At 37.6% G+C, this 23,456-nt stretch overlaps 1 long non-coding RNA gene across 3 annotated transcripts in view; it reads left to right on the top strand.

The window, feature by feature from the left end:
* The window catches only part of LOC105611754 (uncharacterized), a 206,166-nt gene that overhangs the window by 133,673 nt on the left and 49,037 nt on the right, over nucleotides 1-23,456 (top strand). The gene's annotated exons all lie outside the window — the stretch shown is intronic.

Genomic DNA, 23,456 nt, shown 5'->3' with positions numbered 1-23,456 from the left:
GAGTTCTCCATCCTCTTACCCTACCCTCTTGAATACCCACCCTATCAGAGTATTCTTCTAATTTACCTCATTTCCCTCACGTTTCCCTCATTTCATTATATTTACCTCATGTCCCTCAACCAAATCTTCTGGCTAAGTCATACTTAAAAATGACATTTAATTATGTTGCTGCTCTGAAATAATACTTGCATTTTCATGAAACTCTCCAAAGACTTCACACAGATTTTGGGAATAAGGACACAGAGGCCACTTGGAATTAATGTGGCTCTATCAGGAAGAATGATGAGCGAAAATCAAAGCAAAACCAAGCAAGAAATCTGAATGGGGTGAACAGTAGGTATAGTCTTCTTGATAATCCAGAAATGGCAGGAATTTAACATGCAGACCACCACTGCCCTTCGTGAGCCCTTGCCAGACATCTGTAATCAGTCACACTGCTCCTTCTGCTAAGCCTCAGAATCTCTTCCAAAGAACCCTCTAGGAACTGACTTTTGACATGCAATGTAAGCTTATTTGGCATTACTGGCATAACCAAAATTCTCCATTCTTGACCATTCTCTTTTGTTCTTCTCCAACATTCAGAACCTTAGGGGCATCTTGAAAGTTCTGAAAATATATGGATTTAAATTTCCTAGAAGAGTCTGTATGCTGGAATCATAGGATACTGCCCTCGTTGTTTCCGTCTCATTTAAAAGAATGAGGCAATCAACTAATGGAAAAGACTTAGGATGATGAGACAGAAAAGAAGCTTTGACATGTTTTACTTCTTTTGGTTTTCTTCTGAAAGCCATCCTTACAATGCTGTCACTACCTGGCAAATTCTTACTGATGTTAAGAAAGAAGCCCTCTACCCCTCACATAGCTTACTATCCACATTAACATCGCTCTACCATTATACTTTCTTCATTAATTTAACTTTACTCTTTTGGAAAATGCTTGCCCAAGGAAATAAATATTGCAAATAACTTCATCATGCATTCTGAAGATCCACCAACGCTTCCAGTAGGGAAAAACAGTAAACAAGTTTACATCCTAAGATCTTTCGAGCATGCCTCCTCAAAATTCCACTATACTGTGTCCATGAATTCCAAACTACTTTATCACGATTCTTACCCAGTCCTAATCAAACTCCCTGCATGGAAAGACATGCTTCTCAGTAGACTTAAAACATCATAAATGTTCTCAGCTTGCCCCCTTCCATTTGTAAGTATATGAAGACTCTCTAAAGGTAGTGTTCTCATGTTAGGAAGAAATAAAATGTTGTATCAAGTTCTTTGGGTGATATTTTAGGGGAACCACTGTATGACAAGGTCAACAGTCCCTGAGCTATAAATTTAAGTTCAGGTGAATGCAACCAATGCTTACTGGACAGTTTTTATTAGTAAAATGCCTACACCTAGAATTTCAGTGGAAGGAGCTTAAAAGATGAGTAAGACACACCTGCTCTCTAAATCCTCCAACTAGTCGAGATATATTAGGCATATGAGTGCCATAATAAAAGTTATCAGCTGGGTTGTTTAAAATATTTATTTATTTGGCTACCTAGCTAGTTACCTGTGCAGGTCTTAGTTATGGCATGCAGGATCTAGTTCCCTGACCAGGGATCAAGCCCAGGCCCCCTGCGTTGGGAGAGTGGAGTCTTAGCCTCTGGACCACCAGGGATGTTGCTATCAGCTGGTTTTTAGATAAAGAATTAATGGCAACTAGAATCTCTCAGAGACTTCTTGGAGGTGGTTGTTTGAATTTTCACACTGAAACACAAGAAATACTGTGTTCAAATGAGAATGGAAGTGAGGGGAGAGCATTCTAGACTGAGGCTATAGGTGCCAAGGGCAAAGAGGTGGAAAAGGTCAGAGTGTGTCTCCAAAACTCAAGTAGACACGTGGGATGGTATTAGAGACAGTCATAAGGCTGGAAAGTTGGATGCAGATTAAGCATCATGGACTTGGAACACCAGAAAGGAGCTCTAGGTTTGATTCTGCGTGCAGTGAGCACTTAGGTTTTTGAACTCACTATACATCCTCCCTCTCCCTACCTCTTCCTCTGTCTTCGTCCCTCAGTCCCTTGTTCTCTCCTCTACTCCCACTTCCCACAGCCCCTCCTCTCTCCAATCCTTTCCTTTTCACTTAATTGAATCTCCTCTTATCTCTCTCATCTCTGAGGCTCATATGCTCTTGTTGTCTCTGATCTCCAGTATTTGCATTCTCTCATCTCCACAGCTTGCTCTTGTTGCAGCTTTTCCTCTTCGTCCAGCTCTCCAGCTCTCCTCCGGCTATTAGGCATTTTGCTCCCTGTTGTCCCCCACCGTCCCCTTGCTTCTTGCTTGAGACCTCAGTCTTGCCTCCTGCCTCTCACCCTCAATCAGGCACTCTCTCTCTCCCCTTCTGTGTTTGTGTCGTCTTTATTCTTTTTTACTGCAGCTAGTCTTTCTCTGTGTGGCTAGGAAAATGGAACCTTATTTCCTGACTAATGATCCAAAGGGAAGATCGCTCTCTCTTTTTTTCCCCTGCAGCATCAGATTGAACAGTCCCACAGGAAGGCTCCGATTGGCCAGCCTTGGCTTATGTATTGACCCTGGGATCCATTATGGCAATCAGGGGAATGGCTGCTGACAGTAGCGAAGCTTCTTTTCCATGCTGGAACTGTGGCTGGTAGCCCGTCCAGAACCACAGGAACCAGCAAAGGCAGGGCTTCCCAAGGCATCAGCACTGGACAGACTAGAAACAGCAGAAGCCCACTTTGGGATTATTACATTTCCCGTTCACATGTGAGGAAACAGACACCCAGGCTGTCAAGTGAGTCTCCTGGTCACAACCATCCCAATCTGAACTGACTTCAAATCTGTTTCTTAATCTCTTCGTGATGCCCTCATTCTCTTACTAATTTCAAATGAAGTGTTTGCTGCAGTCTCTGTATTGCAAATATAGCCAGCGACTTTTGAATTCAAGCCAGTATTTGAATTATGATAGTTGATCTGGTCTGTACCCCACCCCACTCTTTCTTCCACTTGTTTCCTTCCTCTCTGTCTCTTTTTTGTATATTTCTAAGAAAACAGCTGAGGAGAGGGGACCCAACTCTTATCTAACTAAATTCTTCAGTATACATTTTCTTCTTTTGAAGAATAACATTCTAACATTTCCAAATGCTGAATACTTTAGTACTGAAGTATCCACGTGCCAGAATGCCAGAGTCTAGCTGCGAAGCTCAGTGAGAGTTTCTCTGAAGATCAGATGAGAGAATAGTTGTCTTTGTTTTTATAAGATTAGAGAGTGTTGCCCCAGGCTGTGCATCCTAATGTCTAGGTAAATAAGCAATACCATATTATTTTAAATCAGGATTAAAACTTTAAGCAGACATGGCATGTGTCAAAACAGAAAACACCAGTTAACATCCAGGACATAGAGAAAGTGCCTTTGGTAAACTATAATTTCTTTTTACATTAGGAAAGAGGTATGTTGCTCTTCTCCAGTTTAATATCTTTAATGGATTTCTTTCTAAATGTAAAAGTAATAATTGCACATTTGAAAAAGTTTGTGAAAGTATAAAACAGTGAATTAAAAAGAAAAACACAAAGAGCTTGAGGGATCTTTCTAGGCCTTTTTTTTTTTTTCTATTAATGTGTTTACATGTTTCAAAATGTCAGTTCAGTTCAGTTGCTCAGTCGTGTCTCTTTGCAACCTGATGGACTACAGCACACCAGGCTTCCCTATCCATCACCAACTTTCAGAGCTTGCTCAAACTCATGTCCATCGAGACAGTGATGCCATCCACCCATCTCATCCTCTGTCAGTCCCTTCTCCTCCTGCCTTCAATCTTTCCCAGCATCAGGGTCTTTTCCAAGGAGTAAGTTCTTCGCATCAGGTGGCCAAAGTACTGGAGCTTCAGCTTCAGTATCAGTCCTTTCATTGAATACTCAGGGTTGATTTCATTTAGGATTGACTGGTTTCATCTCCTTGCTCTCTAAGGGACTCTCAAGAATCTTCTCCAACACTACAGTTCGAAAGCATCAATTCTTTAGCGCTTAGCCTTCTTTATGGTCCAACTCTCACATCCAGACATGACTACTGAAAAATCATATCTTTGATTAGACAGATCTTTGTTGGCAAAGTAATGTCTCTGCTTTTTAATATGTTGTCTAAGTTGGTCATAGCTGTTTTCCCAAGGAGCAAGCATCTTTGAATTTCATGGCTGCAGTCACCATCTGCAGTGGTGATTTTGGAGTTCAAGAAAATAAAGTCTCTCACTGTTTCCATTGTTTCCCCATCTATTTGCCGTGAAGTGATGAGACCAGATGGCATGATCTTCGTTTTTTGAATGTTGAGTTTTAAGCCAGCTTTTCACTCTCCTCTTTCACTTTCACCAAGAGGCTCTTTAGTTCCTCTTCACTTTCTGCCATAAGGGGATGTTGTCATTAGCATATCTGAAGTTATTGGTATTTGTCCTGGCAATCTTGATTCCAGCTTGTGCTTCATCCAGCCCAGCATCACACATGATGTACTCTGCATATAAGTTAAATAAGCAGGGTGACAATATACAACCCTGACAGACTCCTTTCCAAATTTGGAACCAGGTGTTGTTCCATGTCTGGTTCTAACTGATGCTTCTTGACCTGCATACAGGTTTCTCAGGAGGCAGGTAAGGTGGTCTGGAATTCCTATCTCTTTAAGAATTTTCTACAGTTTGTTGTGATCCACATAGTCAAAGGCTTTGGCATAGTCAATAAAGCAGAAGTAGATGTTCCTCTGGAATTCTCTTGTGTTTTCTATGATCCAACGTAAATATACAGAAGTTCTCAGTTCATGTACTGTTGAAGCCTAGCTGGTTCAAAATGTGCTTTTGCTTTAATTTTACATCATGTTTTTCAGTTAATTTTACATATAAATTTGTACAGTTGCTACTGTTTCAGGTCATTCACATTCTTAGAAAACATGTTTTTTAGTTATCATATAGAGTATTATAAGGTATTTGTACCATGATAATATATTATTTCCCTGATGCTGAATCTTGGTATGGTTTTCTAGCTTCTCTCAGTGATAGGCTGCCACTGACAGGCTCTCATTTTAGGACTAAATATGGTGCATTTTCTCTGTGAGTTACTGTTTATTTCCTACTTCCATGCTAGGCTTGTATAGGCACAGAGTCCCGAGTACAGTTTTACAAGGAATAGTTTAAAGGAGGTATTTATTAAACTCTAATTCCAATTCTATGGCCATGTTCCTCTGATGCTGACAAAAAACAGGAACTTGAAAATTAACACATTGCTGACAAACAGTAACTTTGTTGCAGACTTTGCTCCAAATGTCAGAGGCTTACGCAAAAATAACCATCCAGATTTATCACACCTTATATTTTAATATATTGCTTTAGCTATTTTGTTTTTGCTTTTTGTTTGTTTAAGAAACTGGAACATATGAATACAGTTCAAACTCGCTTTCACCTCCCTCTCTGCCTTGACAGAATTAAACACAATCCTAAAGTTGGTGAGACTCCTTCCTATCCAATTATCCATATTTTTTTCCTTTTAAAAAACATATGTAGGCATTAAAAATGGAAAATAATATTCTTTAGTGTACTTAATTTTTTTTCACTATAACCAACTTGTATTTATCATCCTTATTTTTTTGCTCAATTGTTGTTTTGGAATGTTGGACTTATCATTTTAACTGCTGTCTGATATTCTCATTGTGTAAAATCACTGCGGTTTGTGTACTCATTGATTTCTTGACAGATAGTTAGATTTTCCTGCTCTTCTGTTTCCCTACTAAGCATGGCAAGCCCATGCTTAATAACTGTCTTCATGCGTGTCTTATTTTGGTGGGTGCCGTTTTCTCTTGGGTGCGTCCCTCGCAGTGGATTTGCCATGTTAAAGGGCAGGCACATTTACAGCCTTATGATCTTCACTGCGAGCTTGCTCCCCGAAGTGATTACGTCACATGACTTCCTACTGCCTGTGTGTGAGAACGCATCCTTGTTCGCCGCTGTTGCTGTCAGATTTCCTGCTTTCAGCCAATCTGAGAAGCATGCGATGCTCTGTATTTGCAGATTGCATTTGCGTTTCCTGTGTTACTGGCGTGGTGGAGCATCTTGTCCTATACGTACTGGTCTTTAGAAGGCTCTTCTTCAGTGCGTTTCCTTTGCTTGCCCCCTGTTTACTTTCTGTTGGGTTGTCTTTTACCTTTTATGAGTTGTTCACATATTCTTGATGCCAGTTGAGTTAAATGCTTTTTAAATATCTCTTTTCAGTCTGTGACTTGTACTTTTACCTGATTGAATTATTTGTTGTATAGAAGTTTTAGTGTTTAAACAAATCAAATTTGCAAGTTTTCTGTTGTTGTTGTTGTTATCATTATCTAAGAAGTCCTTTCTGCCCTGTTGAAAGAAAACCGTATTCTGATAGGTTCTGCTAAAAGTTTTAAGGTTTGCTGTTCCCATTTAGATTTTCATCCATTTAAAATATATTTCAGGAAATGTTCTGTGGTATAAATACAATTTGATTCCATTTTTCCGTATGGGAAAAATTTCCCCAGTATCATTTATGAAATACACCATCTCTTCCACCAGTTTGCAATGCCACTTCTGTCACGGTCCAATTTTTCATTTATGTATGCATTTGCTTCTGGGTTCTCTAGTCTGTTCCTCTGGTCTGCTTGCCTATCTCTGGTTCAACACAGCATGATTTTAATCATTATAGTTTCATAGTCACTTTCTCTGCTAGGATGAGTTCTTCTAACTTATTATTCTTAAAATTGTTGTAGATATTCTTGGCCCATTAATGTTCTATAGATTTTACAATCACCTTATCAAGTTGCATGAGAAACTCTAGGATTTTTATCAAAATTGCGTTGAAAATTAATGTATTTGGGAAAAATAGACTTTTTAATGATAGTGAATCTACCCATGTACTAATAGGGAATATCTTTCCATTTATTAAAAATTCTTATATTCTATAATATTTCATAATTTTCTTCAGATAGAATTAATATAGTTTTGGTGAGATTTATAGTTAAGTACTTCACGGATCTTGTTACTAGGCTCAATGGGGTAGTTCATTCGATTATATTTTCTAATTGTCTTTTGCTAATATATTGAACATTCTTCATTTTTATTTTGTAATCATGTATCCAGGAAATGTGCTGATCTCTCTATTGACTTTATCACAAAGTTATGTTTAAATTAGTTTTCTGAATCTATCAGATAACCAAATGGTCTCTGTCTTTCCTCTGTCTTTTCCAGATAGTATGGTGAGTTACATTAATTCTTTTTAAATGTTAAAACATTTTTGCATAACCAGAATTAACTCCATCTGATCCTGATATTTGCCTTTTCCTTTAATTAATAGTATCAACTTGCATTTTTAAATTGTGGTATACAGTGTAAAATTCATTTAAACCATTTTAAAATGTGCAAGTTACTGGGGGAAACACCAATCTGTTTTTCCTAGTGGCTGCACCATTTTACCTTTCCTTTGAGCTATGTATGAGGGTACCAGTATCTTTACAACTTCACTCACACCTCTTGTTTTCTATTTCTTTGAGCATAGTTATTCTAGTGGGTGTGACATAATATTTCATGGTGGTTTTACTTTGCATATTCTTAATGACCATGATGTCGAGCATCTTCTTATGTGCTTATTGGTAATTTTATTATTTCCCTGGAGAAATGTCTATTCAAGTGTTTGCTCATTTTTAAATAATGCTGGTGGTCTGTTGTTCTTGAGCTGTAGGTTTTCTTTATATATTCTGGATACTAGGCCCTTACCAGTTATGCAGTTATTTTTTCCTGTTCTTTGGATTGTCTCACCACTTTCTTGATAGTGACTTTTAAATATGTTTTTAACTTCAATGAGGCTTAATTTATCTGCTTTTTTTTTTTTTTTTGGTTGTTGCTTATGCTTCTGGTGGCATAGAATTGGAAAATTTTGTTAAGAATTTTTTCATGTATCATCATGAAAGAGATTGTCTGTAATTATTTTTCTTGAAAAGTCCTTATTACACTTTGGAAATAGGTTGTTCTGGCCCTACACACAAAGTGAAAGTACCTTCCTATCATTAACATTTTCTAGACATTTTTGCAAAATATTGCAGTTAGTTATTGCTTTGATGTTTAGAAGAATTCACTGGTGAAAAATTCTGGGCCTTGAGAATTCTTAGGAAGTTTCAAATAATGAATTCAACCTCTTTAAGATATTTAGTTTCTCAGAATTTTATTTCTTTTTGTCAACTTTGGTAAATTGCATTTTTGAGGAATATTCCATTTCACTAAGATAGTCAAATCTATTGGTATAAAGTCATTTATAATATCCTCTTGTGAACTTTCTCATGCCTGGAGACTCTGTAATAATAAACTATGTTTCTTTAAATATTGTTAATTTGTGTTTTCTCTCTTTCTTCCTTGATGGATTTTGTAAGGGGTTATCAATTTATTAATCTTTTCAGAGAAAAAAACTTTTCTGATTTTTTTGTGTATGTTTTTATCTACTTTTTTGATTTCTATTTCTATATTTCTTTAAGTTTGATTTGCTTTTCTTATTCTAACTTCTTAAGGTAGATTTCTTGTTTTCTGTTACATACCATTAAGATCATGCATTTCCATATAAACACTATTTTACCTATAGCCAACCACCCTCAAACTTTTTTGAACCATAATTTTATTGAGAGATAAATCACAAAGCACAAGATTCACACTTCTGAAGTGAACAGTTTTGTAGTTTTAGTACATTCACAGAGTTGTGCAATCATCACCACCATCTAATTCCATAATATTTTAATTACCTCAAAAAGAAACCCCATGTACATCAGCGATCTCTCTTCTTTCTCCATTTCACTGACCTCTATCAACCATGGACTAACTTCTGCTTCTATATATTTGCCTATTTTGGACATCTCGTATAAATGGAATCATGTGATTTTGGGCCTTTTGTGTCTTGCTTCTTTCATCTATCATAATGTTTTCATCATTCATATATGTTGTAACTTGTATCAGTAATTCATTCTGTTTTATTGTCAAATAATATTCCTTTATAGAATATGTACTATATGTTTTAAGAAACCACCAAAGTGTCAATACTTTCCAAGGTGCCATCCCACCAGTAATTTCCCCACATCATTACAAATACTTGGTTTTGTCTGTTTATTAAAGCCATTCTATTAGGTGTGGCAAAGTATCTCGTTGTAGGTTTTGGTGTACATTTCCCTAATGACTAATTAAACTGAACATCTTTTCTAGTGCTTTCTGTTCAGTTTTATATCCTGTTTGGAGAAATGTTTGTTTGAATTCTTTAGCCATTTTGTAATTGAATCAACTATTCTCTGAGCCTTTTTTTTACTTTCTTTTTTTTTTAATTTTAATATATATTTATTTTTCTTTACAATACTGTATTGGTTTTGCCATACATTGACGTGAATCAGCCACGGGTATACATGAGTTCCCAATCCTGAACCCTTCTCCCACCTCCCACCCCATATCATCTCTCTGGATCATCCCTGTGCACCAGCCTTTTTAAATCCTCCTATGGTAACTTTTATTATTCTATGAGTTCATCGGTTGGTAGTTTTTCTAGAGGTCTTCCAGAGGGTTTCCCATCATCCTATATGTGTGTGTATATACATCCAATACAGTGTGTGTGCAAATTAATTTTTTTCCTGCTCTATATCTAATGATTTAACTGAATATACCATTTTATCTTGATAATCACATCCCTTGAGTTCAAGTTTCCCTTGAACTTTTAATGATACAAGCTGGTGGTAATTTATTCATTGTTATCTCCTTGTGGGTAATAGCACATTTCCCTTTCTCAGATAGCCTTTAAGATTTTCTCTTTATACATAATTTTGGCACTTTTATTTAAATATGTCTATTTATAAATTTATTTTTATTTATCTTGTGCAGTACTCTGTATGTTAAAATTGATAACTCTTGCTTTTTTTCTAGAAAATCTTTAGTATATCTTTTTAAATATTCCTTCTCCAACATATCTTCTATTTTTCTGACATTTCAATTAGACATATACTGGTACCTCTGTACCTAATCTCCATCTCTCTTAATACTTTAAGAGTTATTCCTTTTCATGCTGCAGTCTATTTAATACTAATGTTCAATTTCCTAATTCCCCTTCTGATAGAGTTTATCTTTTCCATTAACTGTTTATTTCAGTCAGTGACTACTTTTTATTTCCAAAAGTTCTACCTGATACTTTCATAGAAGTTCTGCTTCATATCTGTTTTCCCATTTTAAAGATGTTTTTGAAGATTAACTACTTAAACATCTTTTCCAGACGATTCTATAATATTAGTTCATCTGGATTGAATTTTTTAAGCTGTGGCCTTATTGCTTGCCCATTTAGTATTGTGTGTACGTGCTAAGTTTCTTCAGTAGTGTCCTGACTCTTTGCAACCCCATGGATGGCAGCCCACCAAACTCCTCTGTCCAAGGGATTCTCCAAACCAGAAGACAGGAGTGGGTTGCCATTTCCTACTTCAGGGCATTTTACTGACCCAAGGATCGAACCCACGTCTCTTATGTCTCCTGCATTGGAAGGTGGGTTTCTCACCACTAGTGCTACCTGGGTAGCCAGTTTCACATATATTTTGGATTTCACACCACTCCCCTTAGCTTCAGATTTATTTTTTGATGCCTTTCTTTGACTGAAAATTTTATTTTTTTTAAAAAATCTAAGTTGTCTAGAGCCTGCAAGAGTCCTGAATATAGAAAAACTAAGTTTACATTACTTTCCAAGTCTTCTCCCCCAGAGCAACATCAGGGGAACTTTGGACACTTCCAGGTACTGGTAATGAGGCTTTATCTATTCTCTTTGTTCTGTAGGCAGGAAGTTGCTCATTACCTGTTGTGCAGGCAGCTGGTCAACTGCAAGCATTTTCCCTTCCTCGTGCATCCTACCCTCCTTAATTTTAAGCAGTGAGTATACTGCCCACAGACAACCTCTGTTTCTGGGCATTAAGAACTCAAAAGCTTTAGTCTCAGTCTTTGAATTTTTATCAGTTTCTGCTTTAATATTATATTTATGTTCTTTTTAGAGACCATCTTACCACTTGAAAAGTATTTAGAACAGAGTGTGGGCATTAAAATGTAAGCTCATTACATCATCTTGACTGGATGTGGAAGCATAGGAATCTTCGCTAAGTGGGGGCCTCTGGTCCCTGGATTCCAGCCTCCAATCTCTGGTATGGCATAACATGTTTCTGGAAATTTTGGTCCCTCCCTGGCATGGTGTGGTGCAAATTGTCTGCTACTACTGACCTCTGTCTCCTCCTTATTAATCTCACAGGTTTTCTGTACTCACCCTTCTTGTTAGCCTCAAAGGCATCCCCTTGTACCCTTTGTTTGCTTTTTATTACAAACCTTGAAGGTTAATCAAGGAAGCCATCCTTAGTAGCTAAAAAAAAGCATTCTTTCCTGGAGGGAAGGATACTATTCAGACTCTTCCAGCAGGTAAAAAGGTAAAAGACAGCAATTATGTTCCATATGTCACATTCACAGAAGAAACTGAAGAAGAGCAAAGTATTTTAATGTTCAGTCTTTTTAAGTAATGAAATTAATTACCTGCTTCACTTTTCTAAGAACTTCTGTTTCCTCTGCTGAGGCGCCCTTCTCTTAGTTCTTTGTGTGCCTAACTTCTTATCAAATCTCAGCTCAGATGTCACCATCCTCAGTGAGAAGTTTAATTCTATTACTATATTATGTCATAGAAATTGATTGTAAAATATCTGGAAATTATCGATATTATATATTTTTGCATTGCCCCTTCCTACTAGACCATAAACTCCATGATGATGGAGGCATGTCTGCCTTGTTTATTTTAATCCTCAAACACCCCGAAGCATGGCCAGCACTCAACACATGTTCTTTAAATAATTGGTCAATGAATGGGTGGGCTGATCCTGTTCCATTCAGAACTGGTCACAGTTGAGAAATAGTATACAGAGCACTATGTGAAATTACCCGATGGGAGGGCTAGTGGAGGTCGTTCAGTGGACACCTTCATTTTTCAGGCTCAAGGCTTATCACAGTCACAAATAACTAACTACTGGCCAGAAAGGAAACAAGGTTGATTTGCCGCAGTTTGAAGGAGCAGTGGCACGTGGGCCTGGAGCCCCCTTTATGTGGTTGGTGCCCAGTAAATGGAAATGCACTGAAGAGACTCTACATCTTCCTCTGCTGGGCATATACACTGGATAGTCACTAAGTCCCCATTTGTGCCCTAATTTATAAAGTTATTGTGACAATTAAGGGGGATAATTTTAAAGGATTATTTGGCAATTCATACGAAGACCTATTTGGCAGAGGCAGGAAAAGCATAAGAGAAAGGTCACTGCCTTTTTGCCAACTGTGCTCATTGTATAAACAAAGAAAGATTGATGGATATCCAAAACAAAACAAGACCTAAAGGAAGACTCAAAGGAAAGGAGAAAGTAGGAGGCAAGGGTGGTGATATAAACTCACCATCCTGGTAAAAGAGTTGGTTGTGGGTGCCTTTCTGTTTCTCTGTGGAAATGTTTTTATAACTATCAGAATCTCGATAGATCTGTCAGAGGAATGAAATCAGTAATGCAAATTTTGAAACGTATGTCAGAGATCTTTCTGAGATACTGTGAAATCACTAAATGTTCATCAAAATGGAAAATAAAAATGGAGTTATGAGCCCTCTGGCTTAATTTATCCATTATTTATTGGTGAAGTTCATGTTTCCTGGGGTCATGTGGATGTCATGGGCCAGGCTAGATGCCTGAGCCACATGGGGTTCTAGAAGGAAATTGGACAGGTAATTGGGTGATGAGTAGCCATCATCACAGTCTTTGAGTATGGACTCTGAACTGCATGGAGTCAGAATGGAGAAATAGTTACTGGAATGCTGACTGATTTGACCACTAGGAGGTCAGTGGTGACCATTTTAGAGATCAGTATAATTAGACCTAAAGACAAAAATTTTTGTTCAGTTGCTAAGTCATGTCTGACTCTTAGTGACCCCATGGACTGCAGCACATCAGGCTTCCCTGTCCTTCACCATCTGCCAGAGTTTGCTCAAATTCATGTCCATTGAGTCAGTGATACCATCCAACCATCTCATCCTCTTTCATCCCCTTCTCCTCCTGCATGTCCATTGAGTCAGTGATACCATCCAACCATCTTATCCTCTTTTGTCCCCTTCTCCTCCTGCCTTCAATCTTTCCCAACATCATAGTCTTTTCCAATGAGTCGGCTCTTGCATCAGGTAGCCAAAGTACTAGAGCTTTACCTTCAGCATCAGTCCTTCCAGTGAATATTCTGGATTGATTTCATTTAGAATTGACTGGTTTGATATCCTTGCTGTCCAAGGGACTCTCAAGAGTCTTTTCCAGCACTACGGTTCAAAAGCATCATTGCTTCATTTGCTATTATTTTCTCCCATTCAGAAGGCTGTCTTTTCACCTTGCTTATATTTTCCTTTGTTGTGCAGAAGCTTTTAATTTTAATTAGATCCCATTTGTTTATTTTTGCTTTGATTTCCAGAATTCTGGGAGGTGGATCATAGAGGATCCTGCTGTGATTTATGTCTGAGAGTGTTTTGCCTATGTTCTCCTCTAGGAGTTTTATAGTTTCTGATCTTACATTTAGATCTTTAATCCATTTTGAGTTTATTTTTGTGTGCGGTGTTAGAAAGTGATCTAGTTTCATTCTTTTACAAGTGGTTGACCAGTTTTCCCAGCACCACTTGTTAAAGAGATTGTCTTTACTCCATTGTATATTCTTGCCTCCTTTGTCAAAGATAAGGTGTCCATATGTGTGTGGATTTATCTCTGGGCTTTCTATTTTGTTCCATTGATCTATATGTCTGTCTTTGTGCCAGTACCATACTGTCTTGATGACTGTGGCTTTGTAGTAGAGCCTGAAGTCAGGCAAGTTGATTCCTCCAGTTCCATTCTTCTTTCTCAAGATTGCTTTGGCTATTCGAGGTTTTTTGTATTTCCATACAAATCTTGAAATAATTTGTTCTAGTTCTGTGAAAATGTGGCTGGTAGCTTGATAGGGATTGCATTGAATTTGTAAATTGCTTTGGGTAGTATACTCATTTTCACTATATTGATTCTTCCAATCCATTCTCCAAAGAAGACATACGAATGGCTAACAAACACATGAAAAGATGCTCAACATCACTCATTATTAGAGAAATGCAAATCAAAACCACAATGAGGTACCACTTCACACCAGTCAGAATGGCTGCGATCCAAAATCTGCAAGCAATAAATGCTGGAGAGGGTGTGGAGAAAAGGGAACCCTCCTACACTGTTGGTGGGAATGCAAACTAGTACAGCCACTATGGAGAACAGTGTGGAGATTCCTTAAAAATTGCAAATAGAACTACCTTATGACCCAGCAATCCCACTTCTGGGCATACACACTGAGGAAACCAGAATTGAAAGAGACACATGTACCCCAATGTTCATCGCAGCACTGTTTATAATAGCCAGGACATGGAAACAACCTAGATGTCCATCAGCAGATGAATGGATAAGAAAGCAGTGGTACATATACACAATGGAGTATTACTCAGCCGTTAAAAAGAATTCATTTGAATCAGTTCTGTTGAGATGGATGAAACTGGAGCCGATTATACAGAGTGAAGTAAGCCAGAAAGAAAAACACCAATACAGTATACTAACACATATATATGGAATTTAGGAAGATGGCAATGACGACCCTGTATGCAAGACAGGGAAAGAGACACAGATGTGTATAACGGACTTTTGGACTCAGAGGGAGAGGGAGAGGGTGGGATGATTTGGGAGAATGACATTCTAACATGTATACTATCATGTGAATTGAATCGCCAGTCTATGTCTGACGCAGGATGCAGCATGCTTGGGGCTGGTGCATGGGGATGACCCAGAAAGATGTTATGGGGAGGGAGGTGGGAGGGGGGGTTCATGTTTGAGAATGCATGTAAGAATTAAAGATTTTAAAATTTTAAAAATTTAAAAAAAATATATTAAAAAAAAAAAAAAGCATCATTGCTTTGACACTCAGCCTTCTTTATACTCCAACTCTCACATCCCTACATGACTACTGGAAAAACATGTTAATATGCTGTCTAGTTTTGTCATAGCTTTTCTTCCAAGAAGGAAATGTCTTTTAATTTCGTGGCTGCAGTTTGGGTACTCATTGACCAATGCATTCTCTTGGCAAAACTCTGTTACCCTTTGCTCTTCTTCATTTTGTACTTAAGGTCAAACTTGCCTGTTACTCCAGGTATCTATTGACTTCCTCCTTTTGCATTCCAATCCCCTATGACAAAAAGGACATCTTTTTTTGGTGTTAGTTTTAAAAGGTCTTGTGTTCAACTTCAGCTTCTTTGGCTTTAGTGGTTGGGGCATAGACTTGGATTACTGTGATGCTGAATGGTTGGTCTTGGAAACGAACCAATATCATTCTGTCATTTTTGAGATTGTACCCAAGTACTGCATTTCAGACTCATTTGTTGACTATGAGGGCTACTCCATTTCTTCTAAGGGATTCTTGCCCATAGTCATAGATATAACGGTCATGTGAAATAAATTCATTTACATCCATTTTAGTTCACTGATTCCTAAAATGTCAATATTCATTCTTGCCATCTCCTGCTTGACCACATCCAGTTTACCTTAATTCATGGACCTAACATTCCAGGATCCTATGCAATATTATTCTTTATAGCACTGGACTACTTTTACACAGACATATCCAGAACTGAGCATTGTTTTTGCTCTGGCCCAACCTCTTAATTCTTTCCAGAGCTATTTCTCTGCTCTTCCTCAGTAGCATATTGAATACCTACTAACCTGAGGGACTTATCTTCTGGTGGCATGTCTTTTTGCCTTTTCATATTGTTCTTGGGGTTCTTGAGGCAACAGTACTGAAGTGGTTTGCATTGCCTTCTCCAGTGTACCTAGTTTTGTCAGGATGCTCCACCATAACCCATCTGTCTTGGGTGGTCCTACATGGCATGGCTCATAGCTTCATTGAGTTACACAAGGCTGTAATCCATGTCATCATTTTGGTTGTCTGTCTGTGATTGTCGTTTTTGTTCTAAAGGCCATTAGATTGTAGTTCTTGCTTCTTCTGTCTGTCCTCTGATGGTTGAGGATGAGGCTTGTGCAAGCTTCCTGATGGGAGGGACTAGCTATGGAGTAATCTGGGTCTTGCTCTGGTGGGCAGAGTCATGCTCAGCAAATCTTTAATAAAAATTTCTGCTGATGAATGGGGCTGTGCTCCCTCTTAGTTGTTTGGCCTGAGGTAACCCAGTCCTAGAGTCTATAGGCTCTATGATAGGGCTAAAGGCAACCTCCACAAGGACTTATGCCAACGTGTGCCTCCCAGGACTGCTGCTGGCAGTATGCCTGTCCCTGAAGCAGGCCACTGTCGACACATCTCCGTAGGAGACCCTCAAACACTCAGAGGCAGGTCTGACCCTGTCTCTTTTGGGGTCACTGCTCCTTTTCCCTGGGTTCTGTTGTGCACAGGATTTTGCTGTGCCCTTCAGGCGTGTGTTTCTTTCTAGTCCTGTGAAAGTTTTGTAATCATATCCTGGAGAATATTTGTAAGTGTGAAAGTTGAAATAGTATAGACTGTTTGCAAGATTTGGGTGGTAAATTTTCTTGAGGTGAGCAGGGTTGAGAGAATACTTTTGGATTGTATGTATTACAGGAGACTATGTTGGTATGCAAAATATAGCAAGACAGGAAAAAAAGGAAGAGGCTCAAGAGAAGAAATATTCTTTTTTCAAGGAAAAGAGTAAATTATACACACGATGTTAAGGAAAACTACAGAAGAACTTAAAGGAGATGGATAAAGTTTTCAGGAACCCATATAATTGAGGTTATAATTACTGGCCTTCTTTATGAGGGAACCTGGTCTTAGACACTGGTCTAGCTCAGACACAGGACTGGTTGACAGCAAAACCAATGCCCTTCCTCAGTGTCTATACCCACCATCATATGTTAAACTCTTTTCTTGCTGAGAAGCATAATTTTATTGGCAAATACTCACTTGACTATAGAAGGAAAGATTAAGGAATAAAAACTAGTTGGGTCAGATTATAGAATCTGACAGATAATTCGCTTTTAAAAGGTAAAGAAGAACCCCCGTGGTAACTGTCTATAATACTGGAAGTGTTAGTCATTCAATTGCGTCCAACTTTTTGCGACCCCATGGACTATAGCCTGCCAGACTCTGTCCATGGAATTCTCCAGGCAAGAGTACTGGAGTGGGATCTTTTGCGGGTCTCATTCACTGCAGGCATATTCTTTACCATCTGAGCCACCAGGGAAGCCCCATAGTACTGGAGAAGGGATTAATTATTGGGATCTGAAGACCTTGGTGGATTACTTATGATGAAGTCTTTTATAAAGAGGAGTAATCTGTTGTTGAAGGAGGAGTCATGCATTGCAGTATCATGGGAACTAAGGGGAGTATGTTCTGAAGCCTAGAAATCATGGGAGGGAGGGATTAAAGATGTACTAAGGCTATATGAAACCACTTGAAATTATGGGCTATAAGGTCTACCTTGACAAAACAATCCTAGACTATCGAGGCAGCAGGAGGTTGAGGGAGAGTTTGAGGGAAGAGAGTAAATGAAGAGAGAAGTGATCAGATGATCAAAAAGAGTCTCCAAGACTGGGCTGCATCAATTATCACTCTCACAATTTAAGGTAGCTATAAAGGTCAAGTTGTGGTAAAAGTTTTCCTTGGGTTCCACCTTCAAGTCTCTTGAAAGGGGAAAGGGTTGGATCCTTCCTTACCTGGTCCTTACTTGAAGTCCAGTAGGGGAGCCAAGTTCCTACAACCTTGGTGCCCAAATAGAGCTTAGATGTGTGGTCTGTTCTTTGATGTCAAATCTGTAGTCAAGCTTTGTAACCATCACAGGGCCCAGAAGAACATTTTCAAAGATCTTATGAAAAAATGAGAAAATGTGAAATGGAAGGAGAGACCACCTTAGATCCCTAGGTGTTCTCTTTGTTCAGAGGTCTTTTCAAATTTGACCCATTGGCTGAGTTGAAAAAATGGACTAAAAATTTTAAGTTAATAATTTTTTTGGTGAAATTTGAAAGAGATTTCTGTTCATTCACTTTACAAAATTAACAGTTATAAAATCACCATGTTTAAAAAGAGTTTAGGAAAACAGAAATATTCAACCGTATTCACATCACCTTAATGTAACTTAAAATTATCAGTGGTTCCTTTTCATCCTTAACAATACATATATATTTATATATATGTATATATTTTTGTATATATGTATATATTTATATATATATATGTGTATATGTATGTTCATATAGCTGTAATTATTTTTCATGTAATTTTAGGTCTTTTGACTTATTTTATTTTGCCCTATGGTTTCTAAAATTATTTTAACATTTATAATAGTCCATGAATTGAATGTACCATGATTTATTAACCCTATTGTTGGGAAAAGGCAAATTCCAAATTTTTAACAAAAATAAACAACACTGCATAAACAATTTTGGCCTATATGTTTTCCTTCATGTAGATTTTTGGTAGTGTCAAAGTGTGTGTGATGAAATCTGTTTTATAGATAAAGAGCAGATACTAGTCTTTTTTGAAAAGTTCATTATACAAACATAAACGCAGGAATGATAATAAGAAAACTATGCCTACAGTACCACTATCTAAATAAGCCACCTTCAGTTTCTTGGAAGTCTTGAGTCAGGTGTATAAATCATTTTACACACTCAACATTGCATCTTGCTTTACTGGAAACTCCTCATAACCCCTTTAAAGATATTCCATCAAGTTGAACCAACCATGGTCTGTTAGTCTTTCCTTTCAACTGGTTAGGTAGTGCTGCTATTTTTTCCCATCTTTAAATCCTATTGCAGTGTTTATTTATCACTGTCACTAAACACGTTTTTCCAATTTAAATATTGTTGCTTGGAGGAAGATGGGATTACTGGGCCAAATTTATGAAGATTTTTATGACTCATTAAAAATATTGGTAAATTACTTTTTGAAAATTTTTGCCAATGTCCAGTGCACCAATGTTGAGATACATGTCTCACTTTTTTTTTTTTTTTTTGGATAGAAAAGATAGGCAGGTTCTTTTGTTTTTCTTTTATTCTCTGTTACATCTTCCAATGTTTTAGAAGGAAAAAAGGGTGTATTTTTGTTTGTGTGGATTATCAGTTCAATCAGTTCAGTTCAGTTGCTCAGTCATATCTGACTCTTTGCAACCCCATGGACTGCAGCATGCCAAGCTTCCCTGTCCATCACCAATTCCTGGAGCTTACTCAAACTCATGTCCTTTGAGTCAGTGATGCCATCCAACCATCTCATCCTCTGTCATCTCCTTCTCTTCCCCCCTTCAATCTTTCCCAGCATCAGGGTCAGTACTTTTCCAAGGAGTCAGTACTTTGCATCAGGTGGCCAAAGTATTGGAGCTTCAGCTTCAGTATCAGTCCTTCCAATGAACACCCAGGACTGATTTCCTTTAGGATGGACTGGTTTGATCTCCTTGCTGTCCAAGGGACTCTCAAGTGTCTTCTCCAACACCACAGTTCAAAAGCATCAATTCTTCGGAGCTCAGCTTTCTTTATAGTCCAACTCTCACATCCATACATGACTGCTGGGAAAACCATAGTTTTGACTAGATGGACTTTTGTTGGCAAAGTGATGTCTCTACTTTTTAATATGCTGTCTAGGTTGGTCATAACTTTTCTTCCGTGACCAACCTGTGTGGATTACTTGCTTATTACTAATTATTGCTTATTAGTGATGTCTGGGTTCTTTATTAACTTGCATGGGTTCCTAAAAACACATAACTTTTAACCATTTCTCTTATTTAATGCTATTATTTTACTATTTTAAAAAGAGCTCTCTGTGTGCTCAGACATGTCCGACTCTTTGTGACCCCATGGACTCTAGCCTGCCAGGCTCCTCTGTCAATGAGATTCTCCAGGCAAGAATACTAGAGTGGGTTGCCATGTCCTACTCCATGGGATCTTCCCTTCACGGGGATCGAACCCACATCTCTTGTGTCTCCTGTGTTGACAGGTGGGTTCTTTACCACTAGTGGCACCTGAGAAGCCCTGTTGTTTTTTACTGTTTTAAAAATAGTTCTCTGTGAGGTGTGGTGTGGGGAAGGCAGGAACTTAGAGAACTGTGTATTTGAATATGTTAGTCTTTCTTCTTGGCAATTTCTGTTGTCATTCTTCCTCACATCATAGGTTGGTTGCTTGTCAGTTTCCTATTATTTTTATCTTTTACACATTTCGTGATAGTTGGCCTTTTTAGATCTCTGTTTATCCTGCTAGACTCTTGAGACAGTCAAGAGAAAGGAGTGTGTGTTACTCATTTAGAGGAGAATAAAGATTCAGTTGATACTAGATGAATAAAGATATTTCATTCCGACCCACTAGAGGTATTTTAGGGGGGAATCTGAAACTTCCCCTCCCTACCCTCACCAAAACAATTGCTGATCGGTTTCCCTAGTAACAATCAGATAGCACTTGTTCTATTGGTTTGTAATGGCATTCCAGCTACCTGTTTCCCTGGCACCTCATTAGTAGTTCATATCTGCAGCTATTTGTTTCATTGTCAAGGCTGCTCACTTGTATGTTGAGTGCAGAATTCACCATCTTGTTCTTGCTCTCTGTTTTGGAGTGCTTAAGAATAAAAAGTAGATTGAAGTGATACATTGATATAAGACAAATTCACTTGAGTCTATTTCTGAGTTTTCTGGTCTGTTCAACCATTTCTGTTTATGTACCTGACACTCGGTTAGGTTAGGTGGTAAAATGCTGAGGAGGCTGTGCCTTTGTTCTTGAGTTCTCATTCTAGTGGCATGAGTAGAATTGACAGGTTGCTTTGGTATAAGGGAGGCCTTGATAGAGGTTTGTTCAGAGTTCCCTGAGGGTACAAAGTGTTGCTCACTCCACCGAGAAGCAAGTCAGAGAAAACTTCTGAGAGGGAAGATGTCTGAACCAGGTCTTAGAAGGTGAGCTGGGGTAAGCCAGGATGAAGAAAGGAGAGGGTATTTTCTTGGTAGGGAAATAATGCCAAGTGCAATGATCTTTCTCTTTTGTTTCTGAAATATGGCTATCTTCATCACTGCTATTTTGTGCTTTTAAATAGCCTGTTAGGTTTACATCACTTTAGTGGCTTTTTGTATGCAATGTTCCTTGACTTAAAAAAAAATAATTTTGCCTGATAAAATTTAGAATTATTTTTTACTTTCAAGAAAATTTCTGTTGGGATTTTGATTGGAATTTTGTTAAACTTGTAAAATAAGTTGGAGATAAAAAATATCAATTTTAGTCTGTTCAGCTAAGAGTTGGTCTCTTAATTTTATATTTGTCTCTCCAAATCTTTACATTTTTAAGCATAGGTTACAGCAAATCTATGGTAGTTTTTCTTTATGCATAAATTTATGAATGTTTATGCATATATATTATATGTAAAATATATGATAAGTTTATCATGCCAGAAGACTGCTTTGGCCAAACAGCATACTTTGTAGAGTTTTTCATTCTTTAAATAGGCTAATCACTAATTAGTTAGGAAAATATATTTCAATCTGAAATTCCTAGGGTTTTATGTTAAATATACCATCCATTTCTACTTTCAGAGAATATAGAATGAAGAGTTTTTTTTAAATGTTTTCATTTACAGATATTTATTTTATATGATCATGGGACAAAGGGAAGTTTTTATGATGACATGCATAAGGGGAGTGTATGTGTTTTATATGTATAATGGTTTTCCAATTTGTAAGTTATAAAGAGCACTTATATTTGTCAACTATTTTCCTTATTCTTATACTTCAAAGTTGTGGATTTGGGGTTTTTGTTACTTTCCTGTTCAGCATAATGGTTTAATTATATACAGTCAGCAAGACAGGAACTTTATCATTATATATCATCATAATTAAGGTCCCCTAATACTTTTTACCATGAAGTCTACTGTAAAATATTTTCTTCTTATTTAAGTTTTATAGGTTAATTTTGCCCACCAAGTTTTTAAGTGCAGTTCTTGACTTGGTCTTTTAATAGATTAAATTAGATGATTTCATGTTACAGTTTCTACCTTGATTTAATATCCACTGTCCTCAACTTTGCCATCCCAAAATGCTTACTTTCAATGAAAATACACCATACTTTGGATGGTAGTATTCTCACATTATATCTACCCATTTTACATTCTAAGTTTTTCCTTGAAATAATCTCACAAGCATTCTATTATTATGTTTAATTGCTTGTGCCGGGGAGTCTCAAAGCAGATTTCGGTTCTCCATTGATGCGTCAGGAGGGTCTTCGGGGGGGCTATAAACTGATTCAAACACCAAATATTTGGTGTTATTGAGGATAATTAAAATTAGCATGCACAGACTAAAATTAGCCTGTCATTGAACTTAATTGGAGAAGCAAATTCATACATGCTATTCACAGGTTTTTTTCCCTTGAAATGTATGTATTTCTCTGCACTGACTCCCATTCCCTGGCTCTGTACCCAGGACTCTTTTCCTTGGGTAAAGTGGGGCTTGGTGGCTAACTGAACTACAGAGTTTTTACATCTTTTTCAAAGGAGTCAAGTTGGAGGAAATGTAAAAGTTGCTGTTTTATACCTATTTGCCACTTTAAAAGAGTTCCTTCTGTGAAGGAAAATGAATAGAACTCTTTTTCGCGACTCAGTATTTCATCTGTTTTGTAATTTTGTATTAACAATCATGTCAATTAGTTCAAGTCACCAGTAACAGCCTTCCTCTCTCATTAGTGTTTCCTTATCATGCTTCAGCATGTTTGTCACCAATGCATCTTGAATGGTGACTTCTCTGACTTCATTCTCTTTGATTTAGATTTCTTTGGTAAGTTTTCCCCAAAAAGGAAACCATGTACTAAAATTACTGTACCTCACTTGTGAGAAAAATTTTCCCTACAGCATTTTACCTTTTGAGGATTCTGTAATGTTGCTTCAGCATCATTTGTAGTCAGGAGCTTAATTTGATGGGAGGTGTAACTTATGATGAAAGTACAATGGGGAATGCATATGGGTTCTGCCATGTATTGGATATGTAAAATAAAATTAGCCTTAGATTTTCTAGATGAGAAAATGACCTCTCTACCTTAACATGTAATTGCGGGAATCTGTTCATATGTCATTACTCCATTATAAACTTTAAAAATGGATGTAAGCATTCTAGGGTCTCAGGGTGACAGGTAAATAGGTAAATCACAATACAACATAGGATCATGAAATAAGTTAGAACAAATTAATGGGGGACTTAAGAGTGATAAGGGCTACAGAGAAAAGGTGACATGGGGATGGGATCCTGAAGGATGATACCCTGTGATAGGGTGGTGCGACTTGGAAGGGCATTTGAGGTGGATGGAATAGTACGTTCAAAAATGTGGTACTCTGGCAGGCCAGGAGAGTGAGATGCTGAAATGCAGGATTGACTGTGGTGTGTA

This window comes from Ovis aries, chromosome 5, assembly GCF_016772045.2.
Source record: "Ovis aries strain OAR_USU_Benz2616 breed Rambouillet chromosome 5, ARS-UI_Ramb_v3.0, whole genome shotgun sequence".
Lineage (NCBI taxonomy): Eukaryota > Metazoa > Chordata > Mammalia > Artiodactyla > Bovidae > Ovis > Ovis aries.
The sequence above is the reverse complement of the archived record's forward strand: the minus strand, read 5'-3'. Positions and strand labels throughout refer to the sequence as shown.